Genomic DNA, 10,131 nt, shown 5'->3' on the forward strand with positions numbered 1-10,131 from the left:
AGGCAATGCAGAGAGGAGCACACCTAGACACTCCAATCTCTGCAGAGGTGGACCCCAGTTTATTAAGACACTTGTCAAAAGGATCCTGTACAATACTAAAAATGTATTTAGTGAAGTGATGAGATGAAATCAGAAAAGATGTAATGCATAATGAGGCTTTACAAGAGCCACAAGTCCCAAGGAGAGATATTCCTATGTGGGCAGATCTCTAACACAACATGATGAACTATGCAAGAGAAGTGGGCTGGGAAAATCATTCTGGAGAGCAAACTCGGGCTACTGAAGGGATCCCAGAGTCTGGAATGTAGAGACCTCCTGGAATAGGGGTGAGGACTTTTAAACAGAACCCACCCAGAAGAAAAGAAGAATCAAAGCTTCCTGATCACTCACTAGGACAGTGAAATGTTGAGAACTGCAGTGACTTTGGGAACTCCCCGTGCCACCCTCAGAGGACAGCCCAGCACAGTGGCAGCATACTCAATCAAAGCAATACCGGACAGGAGGGAACGAGTTTAGGTTGGATGTTAGGAAGAGGTTGGATATTAGGAAGAAATTTTTTACAGAAAGGGTGATAAAGTTCTGGAATGGTCTGCCCACGGAGGTGGTGGAGTCACCATCCCTGGATGTGTTTATGAAAAGACTGGATGTGGCACTCAGTGCCATGGTTTAGTTGAGGTGTTAGGGCATGGGTTGGACTTGATTATTTTGAAGGTCTCTTCCAACCTTGTGATTCTGTGAATTCTGTGAGTAGTGAAAAGCAGCCACAGGAAAAACAAACTCCCAACCTTTATGAAACACAAAAGGAAAACAATCTCTAAGAGCTGGGCAAGCTTTGGGCCCTAACACCCAGGGCATTCCTTTCTTCCAAAGGTCCAATAAGAGTGGGTCCCATATCTACTTACCAGTAAGACCTAGGAAAAAAACTTTGAGTTTTAATTGACACGGGAGCTCAGCTATCTCTGATCACCCCCCGAGATGCTAAAAATTTAAACTTCAGTTTTAAAAGAAAGAATCCATCTATTCGGAGGAAGAGGGTTCAATGAACAAATTACTATATGTTATACTGCCAAAGTCTGTTTATGGTTATCTGAGGAAAAACAAATGACCTCACAAACATTTGCAATTGCAGATCATGAAGGAAACATTTCAGGATATGATATCTTTAAAGGAAAATTTGGCAATTGCCCAATGGGAATGTCTGGTCATTTGAGCCCATAAAACTTCATATAGTAAATTTTCTGGAAAAATAAATAAAAAATAATCTATTAAAATTTACCCAGTTTTACCTGCTTCTGCTGTGACTAATATCAAGCAGTACTCTACTACAGCCAAAGAAAGGGTAAATTAATTAATTAAGAATTTAAAACAAAGGGTTAATATATTTAGGACACATTCCCCATGAAATAATCCTGTTTGGCTGCTAAGAGAACCAGATGGGAGCTGGTGCTTAACAACTGATCATGGACAACTTAATGCTAACACAGAAACACTCCCTGCAGCTGTCCCAAATACTGCAAATCTCACTGCTGCCCTGCAAGCAGCTGTACATAAATGGATGGCATTTTTTAATATAAAAGACATGTTCTTCATGGTTCTACCACAGGAAGAAGACAAACCCAAATTTGCATTCACTTGTGAGGGAACACAATACACCTTTAATTGCCTGCCCCAAGGGTATAAGTATTCATCTACCACAAGACACAATGCTTTAGTTGAACTCCTTCAACAAATGAAAATCCTGGAAGGAGTACAAATCTTATCAATACACTGATGACGTGTTGATAGAAGGTGAAGAGGAAGATGCAGTAAGAACAACAGCACAGGATATATGGAATAAATTAAAATGACAAGGGAATAGAAATGCCCCTACTAAATGCCAATGCCTTTCTAAAGAGGTGAAATTCCCAGAAATCTGGTGGGTTGCTGGTCAGGCTGCAATCCCAGATGGAGCAATTACAAAATTGGATGCTATACCCACTCCTACTACTAAAAAGGAACTTCAAAAGATCATGGGTACTGTAGGATACTGGAGAAATGGTTCTGGATATTTTCTAATAGAAAGACCATTGCATGTATTAATGAGGAAAAAACAGACCTGGGAGTGGCCTGATAGTTACAAACTGGCTTTGCAAACACTGATAGAAGAGATAAAAACACATGAAGCACTAGGTCCTGTTCATCCCAGTGATCCTAGAATAGTTACATGGGATTTTGCTGAACACGGGACTTATTGTAATATGTTCCAGAAAAGTCCACATGTACCCAAACAACCATTAAGCTTGAGTTCCACAGCATTGAAGGATACTGATAAGAGATACATGGATAGGGAAAAGGGATTATTATCTCTGACCTGAGCTCTTAAACAAGTAGAAAAATTCAACAGCATCAACCTGTGCAAGTCCAAGGACCTTTTAACATGTCAGTCAGTATTAAGAAGAGCAGTGCTTAACCAGCTGGGATTGCACAAATACCAACAGTACACAAATGGTTTGCAGGTCTTGGGAATTAAGGATCAGATGGATATAATTGCAGGGACAACAAAACCTGCAAAATTACATACTGTGACCCCAGATGTGCTAGCTTTGCAACAGAAACCTAGTCATGTACTTGATGTTCCTGCATTTACATCAGACTCTGAAGTTAAAGATATCTCATTTGTTGGTGTGTCAGCCAAATGAATTGATGGTAAATGGAAGTACAGAGCAATTGCTTTTACATTCAGACAGGAGTGAAAGTAGCAGAAGAAAGAATGGAAAGTGCACAGGTGGGAATGTTAAAAGCTGTATTGCTGGCAGTAAGAGAGAAAGTAAAGACAATATATGTTGATTCTTATGCAATCTGGGCTGGTGCCAGTGGCTGTGTCAATGGAAAACAATAGTTTGGCAGGTAAATGGAAAAGAGGTGCGGCAGAAGGAAGATTGGAAGTGATTTTTTTTTACAGGCTCAAACCCAACCAATCTACATAGGATGGATTAAAGCCCATGCCAATGGTCAAGCCTTCCAGGACAACCTAAAGGTGTTCTAACCCGTCAAGATCAAGCTACCCCAGCTGAGATTGTACCTATGACTCTAATGGACACTCGAGGACCATTAGCCTGGGTGGCTACAGACTCTAATGACCACCAACACAGAATCAGTTCACGGATAATTCCCAAATTCTGAACTAAGGAAATTAACCTATCCTATCTGGCACAGCTGCCGAGATATATATTATTTTATTTTACAGATCAATGGCTGCTCCTGGTCATCATCCTAATAGTAACACCTGGAACACTACAGTGGATAATATCCTTCAAACAGCCTGGAGGCTGCTGAAGTGTGGACTTGCAAACACAACAGATCTCATGGGCCAGTAGGTACCTGCCTACAAGGGTCCCTCTACAACTTGAAGGTGATGTTGTCATGCATCAGCACCTACAGGAATGAACATTACCCCGGTTAAAAACTGTTGAAACATCCTGAACTACACAAACTGGTACAACTGAAAAAGGATAATTGAAAAACATTAATCACTGTCCATCGTGATGTAGAAAAATACACTGTTGTCCTAGAGAGAGTGAAAAGGGATAGAGAATGTCACTGTATGATGACTTGTTTGGATAATCCCCAACCACGATAGGCATTCTGAATTTATTGTTACACCCTGTTATTATAATATTGTTATTAATCAGAATCTGGTTTCTATAAGCAATAATTTTTTATGTATTTTGTATGTAAGAGTGTGATACTTAATCCAACAAATGAGGATACTAATGATTCCAGAAGTACATAAATTAAAATAATAACACTGTTTCTTGCCAGAACCAATACTTAATTCTATAGTATGTTCCATTTAATGTTATTAACTAAATTCTAACTGATTTTTATGATATTTTTGTATGTAAAAGTATAAGGTATGATTATAGTATAGCTAACACTATTTCAAACTATCTACTGATAAAATAGTAAAACCCAGGAGACTGATGTATCTCAACATATTTAACAATACTTAGGTTTTGGGGATATCCTACAAGGATTCTCCTCGGGGTTAAGAGAAAGAGGCCTGCCCCTGAGCATTGATATTGGTGAGTTACATCAATCTCTACTTAACAGTAGTTTCTTATTGTCAGCATTAATATAATTGCTTTAATATGGTCTATCTATTATACTACACACTACTAGTACTTTTAGCTTTTATACTATGTAGTAAATAATCTCAGTTAAGATATTTTTACTTATAATTTTTCATAATAAATAATTTTATGTAAATGTATCTGATTGGACATCTTTCAGTTGGGGTGGGGTGGGGGGGGAGTAATTTAAACTGTTGACAAACTGAGAGGCTGAGATTGGATCCAGCTGACCCCAGGCTCCTCTCTGAGGAGTTTAAGAAGGCAGGGGAGTCCTCTCAGCACCTCGTGGCTCAGCAGTGGTACTGTGGTGAGAGCAGTACAGTCCCTCAAACTGGTTGCAGGTGGGTATCAAGATGGGCCCTTTGGGTGGCCTGGACTAAGGATTTTCCCATTCATACAGCACCAAATATCACCTTGAGCTCACAGCTGACTCGGGGCTGCAATGTGGCACAGTATGAGGAGCCAGAAGACGGTTGTGCATTTGTTCAAATTGCAGTGTGGATTGTGCTGCTGAGTAGCAGCTAGCATTTAAACTGTTGCTCTCAGTATTTCAGAGAGTTCATTGTTATGCTTTTTCCTTTTCCTAATTTAGGTGGCTGAAGGGTGCTAAAGAGCAGCTCATTGGTGTCCCCACAGCTCACCAGCTCCAGCCTGCCCAGCATCCTCAGCTTTTGAGCTTCAGGCACTGGCATGGGTGCAAGACCTATCAATCACCACAGTGCTGCAGAGAACAATGGAGATCTCAGCACAGCAGGAGCCAAAGATGCCTGGAAAACAGTTGCTCCTTGTTCAAACATGCAGGCTGCATCCATGCAAGAAGTCAGACCAGCCAAGAAGAGAGTTTTGAGAAAGGGACAGGATCTGCATTAATCTTTATCTTCTAGTGAGGGTTCCTGCTTTCTTATGATCTCAAATTCAGCATTAATTAAATTGCTCACCTTTCTCCACAGAAACAAATACACTGATATACAGTATGGGATTTGAGTACAAGCTGACAGGCCATGGTGGCTTGGGTGAAACCTGGAGAGACCTGTGATGACAAACAGCCTTTGCATGCAGGACAAAAATCTGGGTAACACTAAGGAGCCATAATGATGGCCAAAATGATGTGCAAAACCCCAGGCTTCATCCTGCCCTCAGTCCTCTTAGCTTCTACAGAAATAGTCCAGTATTTCAGCTCTGGAGCTAGGTTGATAAGAAATTACCTTCAACAGAGGCCATCACAATACCTCAATATGTGACTGTTCCACCACCATGGGCTAAGAGTGGAGACACCATAACCTCCCTGGGCAAACTGTGCCAATGCTCAGTCAACCTCACAGTAAAAAGTGTTTCCTAATATTCAGAGGGAACCTTCTGTGTTTCCATCTGTCCCCATTGCCTCTTGTCCTGTCACTGGAAACCACCAAAAAGAGCCTAGCTCTAACTTCTTTGCAGCCTCCCTTCAGGTATTTATGTGCATTGATAAAATTCCCTTTGAGCCTTCTCTCCACACAGAAAAGTCTCAGCCCTTCCTCATAGGAAAGATTCTCCAACCCTCAATCTTTTTCATCAGCTTTTCCCAGAGTCTTTTTAGTATGTCCATGTCCATCTTGTACTGGGAAACCCACACCTGGATGCAGCACTCCAGCTGTGACCTCACAAGTGCTGAGTACAGTGGAAGGAGCTTGACCTGCTGGCAATTCTCTGTCTAATGCAGCCCATGGTACCATTTGCCTTTGTCACAAAGGCAGACTCCTGGCTCGTGTTCAACTTGGCGTCCAGCAGGACCCCGGATCCTTTTCTGACAAGGTGTTTTCCAATGGGGTGCCCAGCATGTTCTGGTGCATGGGGCTGTCCCTCCTCAGGTGCAGGACTTCACATTTGCCCTTGATGAATTTAATGAGATTCCTGTTGGTCCATTTCTCCCACCTGTTGAGGTCTCTGGATGGCAGTGTGGCCCTGTGGTATCAGCCTCTCCTCACAGTTTTGTATCATCTGCAGACTTGCTGAGGATACACACTTCCCCCTCATCCAGACCATCACTGAAGATGTCAAACAGGACTGGAGTCAGTATAGACTCTAAACTGGCTTCCACCTGAACTTTGTCACCACCCTCTGGGCCCAGCCATTCAGCCAGTTTTCAATCCCCCTTACTGTCTCAACTCACCCACACATCAACAGCTTGTCTATGGGCATCTAATGTAAGACAGCATTTGAATTCCTTGGACACATCCAGGTAGAACCTATCCACTCCTCTTCCCCCATGCCCAGGCCAGTCATTTCTTCATAGAAGTTTGTAAAATTGGTCAAGCATGGAGTCCCCTGACATGGATCTGTGCTGACTGCTCCTAGTGGCTTTCCTGTTGTTTATGTACTTGGAAATGGTTTCCAAGGATAAAGTTGAGGCTCATCAGCTTTGGGTTATCCTTCTTGTCCTTCCTGAAGATAGAAGCAACATTTGTTTCCTCCAGGCTTTGGGTGCTTACTCCTCTTATTTTATGGGAAAATGTATCAGTCCTTAAAAGACGTGGTAAAACAGCATCATCACTGAAAAGACTGCATGTGAGAGAGACTTTTCCTGGCCTGGCTGTGCTGGCAAATACTTCAGAGATAAAGGGTGCTTTGGAAACCAGAGGATTCTTTTTGACACTAACCTATGTTTCAACTCCATCCATGAATTCACAAATAACCTCTGGCATGCCTCTGCTTAGGTGATCTTGTGGACTATAACAAATTTGTGAGTGCAAAGACAGGGAAAAAGAAGTTCAAGTCCCTGTGGGCATCTCTCCCTAACAAATCACTCCTGGCATGACATGGACCTTGCAGCACTCTCCGTGACTGATCTGTGCTCAAGAGTCCCAGCTCTTCAGTGAACTGTGTCAACCATTCCCTAAATGGCAGAGGAAATGCCTTAATACTCATCCATATGGTAAAGGAAGGAATAACAACAACAAAAAGATAATTAGGGAAAGCTATCCAATAGAGATGCAAATTAACCTCCTTCCACAAAGCCCTTTATAAATCCTGGGATTTTGTGCATTTATTACTTCTATTAAATGTGACATATTTAAAGCTTCCTTTGCCAAAAGTGATCTTTCACTCTTTCTCTCTGACCTCACTTAGCTAGTTCATGAACCAAGAGCAGATTAAAGGGAAGATAAATACGATTTATTAAACACTTGGGACCACTGGAAAAAATGCCATGTATAAAGCCTTCATGGAAACATACAGTATTCTTAAACATTTTATTTTGCTGAAGGTTTTGAACTATTAATTACCAGTAACGTTCCAAAGTGTTTCTCTACCAACCATTCCCTTGCTTGCTAGGAGCTTAACCAGCTCCCTCCTCACCACCCCTGCTGCATCTCTTGTTTCTTCTTTGCATCCAAGCTTGTAGCAAACACTGTTTGATCTAGGTGGGAAAAAAAGCACTAAATATACCTTGGCTCTAGGTTACAGCTCAACAAAAAATGGCCCTTTTTTTAAATTGGAGGGGGTGTTTGCCTAACGTGGAAGGTCCCTGGCAGGCCAGCACACAGACAGTGTAGTTTTTTGGTATGCAACACCAACATGTAAACTGAAGCTGTGGGTGGCGGTCATTTGTGGCTGGGTCAGCCTACTCGGAAGCAGGTATTGCAGAGTTAGAGTGTTGGGCTAAGTCCACAGCAGCTGATTTCTGACTGACTTCAAACAGGGGTGGAAACTCTTCCCTTCTTCTGCCCTCTGTGGCTTTTTCTCATTTCCAAAAGTTGTTATTTGCTGCTGCAGGGCACCTGGGTTTTAACAGGAACATCCTGTCCTTATTTGCAGCTGGAGCTGGGTGAAGATCTTGGTGGTGGAGATCTCTGGGGAGGCAGTGCCACCACACGGTGCACGTCCAGCAGGTGCACAGCAATCCCACGTGCCCCCCCACGTGTCAGACAGCTCTGACAGCTGCAGACCAACATCCTCAGCAGGTGTGGAGTTACTGACACAGCTGCATGGCAGGAGACCTGGGTGATCATTGGCCAGCATAATGCTCCAGCACTGGGTGTATCCATGGCAGGACACGAAGCTTGGCTGGATCCAGCACTGCTGTATGTAAGTGGAGACAACACCCTAAAATAGCCTGGGGCAGTCATGGAAAGCATATTCTGCATGGAAGACAGTCAGACACGTTTCCTCCCATGTGCAGTGGGAGTTTGATGGCTGTCTGGACCAACATTTCAGCCTTCAGGAGATATGAGGCAATCTGGTGCAGCTGTATCCTCTTTCACTGCAAGCTACATGATGTCATACCCAGCCTCTGCTGCCAGAGCCTCGCATCACACTTGGGCACTTGCTGCTGCTGAGGAGCTGTGTGAAAACCTGCCAATCTGCAGTCATGTGTCAGAGCATCTTAATGGGTGCAAACTGGGAGCAACTCCATAAATGTTAATTACACTGGTGGAAAACATGGGCAGTGAGCCTTCTGTGCACTTATCAGTGAGGCTGGGCCTATTAGTCATGATTTACTCAAAACTGTACAGAGAAAAACAAATGCCTGGCTGGCTCTATTGAAGTAACTGCTTCAAGTTAACATTTATGGGAAATGGTCTGTGTAATGGGAAACAGCTCTTTCCTTCTGAGCTCATGTGCCACTAAAGAGTTTACTTTCTTCTGCATGTCCTTGCCAGTCATCTTTTGTTATGACGTTGAGAACGTATTGATTTTATTAACATCCTTTGGGAAGGTAAGGTTACTTTGGGAAATAATTTATTTCAAAAGCATCCTCCTTGAGACTGAATATATGTAAAAAGCTCATGTAGCATAGCAAGAAAAGTTCTTGCAACGCTGCAAGAAAAGAGGGAGCTCTGAGAACCGCCACGCTTTTCCCTCACGTTGTGACTTCCAGTAAATGCCCCAGCAAAGCTGCAGTTCCCAAACTTGGCTTGGACCTTTTCAGAAAGTCAACCTGCACCAGCCTGGGGTGCCAGGCACCAGAAGGACTTTTTGATGCTATAATGGTCCTTTTTGGTAGATCCCTTGGGGTGGATTAGATTGCAATGACACTGAATGACTGGTATATAAGTATCTATTTTTTTTTTAGGTTTATTTTAGAACAATTTGGTTGCAATGAAAAGGAGGTATGTAGCCATTTTTGTTATTCTCTGTAGAAATATAGCAATGCAAAAGTATAAGAGCATCACTTAAGAAAATATATAAGGAAAAGTGAGACAGAGAAAAAAAAGGATAAGAGTGGAGAGTAGAGAGGAATATCATCACCCATGGATCAGCAATGAGACTTGATTGTTGCAAAATGATGGTTGCAGTCTTGATCCATCCAGGGGTGGATCTGCTTCTTATCAGCTTTTTCTCTTATTTGGCTCAAAAATCAGGGAGCTGCTAAACAAAGGTTGGTTTGTTACGATCATCCTCCAGTGATGCGTGTGCACCCCTCTGCACCTGGGCTGTGCTTGTGCACATCAGAGGTTTCAGCACCACACACCCAACAGGTTTCCTTCTCCCCTTCAGCTGGGGGTGCAAACCTGGCCTCAGCAAAACACACCCTGCTGCTTTTACAAATGGTCGATTGTTTGAGTCATTAACCCTTAACATTTCAGTCTCTTACAGACACCGAGGTGGCTGGTGGTCCCTGGTCTGGGGGCCAGCTCACACCATGGACCACTCCTACAGCAGTGTGATCCCCTGTGCCACCTGGTCTCAGTGCTGGAGCTCCTGCAGGGAATCAGCTACCACTAGGGTTGTCAGGTACTTTTTAATAAACACCTGAGCATATCCTGGGCCAGCAGAGAAATGATGTGAGTAGGCTGTGGCAAGAAGAGGTTAGGCAGCACTGCTGGGGGCCAAGAGGAATCATTCCTCTCATGGCAGGAGGTACCTTCCACACCTGGCTCATGTCTGAGCCTTACAGCACCCTGTCAGGCTTCCCTCGACTGAGGTTTAGATTTCACCATCCCTGGTGGGAGTTCTGGAGAATGTAGTGTTGGAATGATGCTCCCCAGGTGAGGGCAACCAGACCTGTTGAAGAATGTGGCCATGAAAACGGGACAGGAAG

At 43.2% G+C, this 10,131-nt stretch overlaps 1 long non-coding RNA gene across 2 annotated transcripts; it reads left to right on the forward strand.

Annotated features, from left to right (window-relative positions):
- The first annotated feature begins 5,821 nt into the window (after nt 1-5,821).
- On the forward strand, nt 5,822-9,851 carry LOC128785721 (uncharacterized). 2 transcript variants are annotated; one of them, XR_008430001.1, is made up of 5 exons: nt 5,822-5,903; nt 7,905-7,978; nt 8,048-8,174; nt 9,163-9,199; nt 9,677-9,851. It is a non-coding gene; the product is annotated as an uncharacterized LOC128785721 (long non-coding RNA). The 2 variants fall into 2 exon arrangements; XR_008430000.1 differs by having other exon boundaries at nt 8,051-8,174.
- Nucleotides 9,852-10,131: the final 280 nt, after the last annotated feature.

This window comes from Vidua chalybeata, chromosome 3 (assembly GCF_026979565.1).
Source record: "Vidua chalybeata isolate OUT-0048 chromosome 3, bVidCha1 merged haplotype, whole genome shotgun sequence".
NCBI classification, from domain to species: domain Eukaryota; kingdom Metazoa; phylum Chordata; class Aves; order Passeriformes; family Viduidae; genus Vidua; species Vidua chalybeata.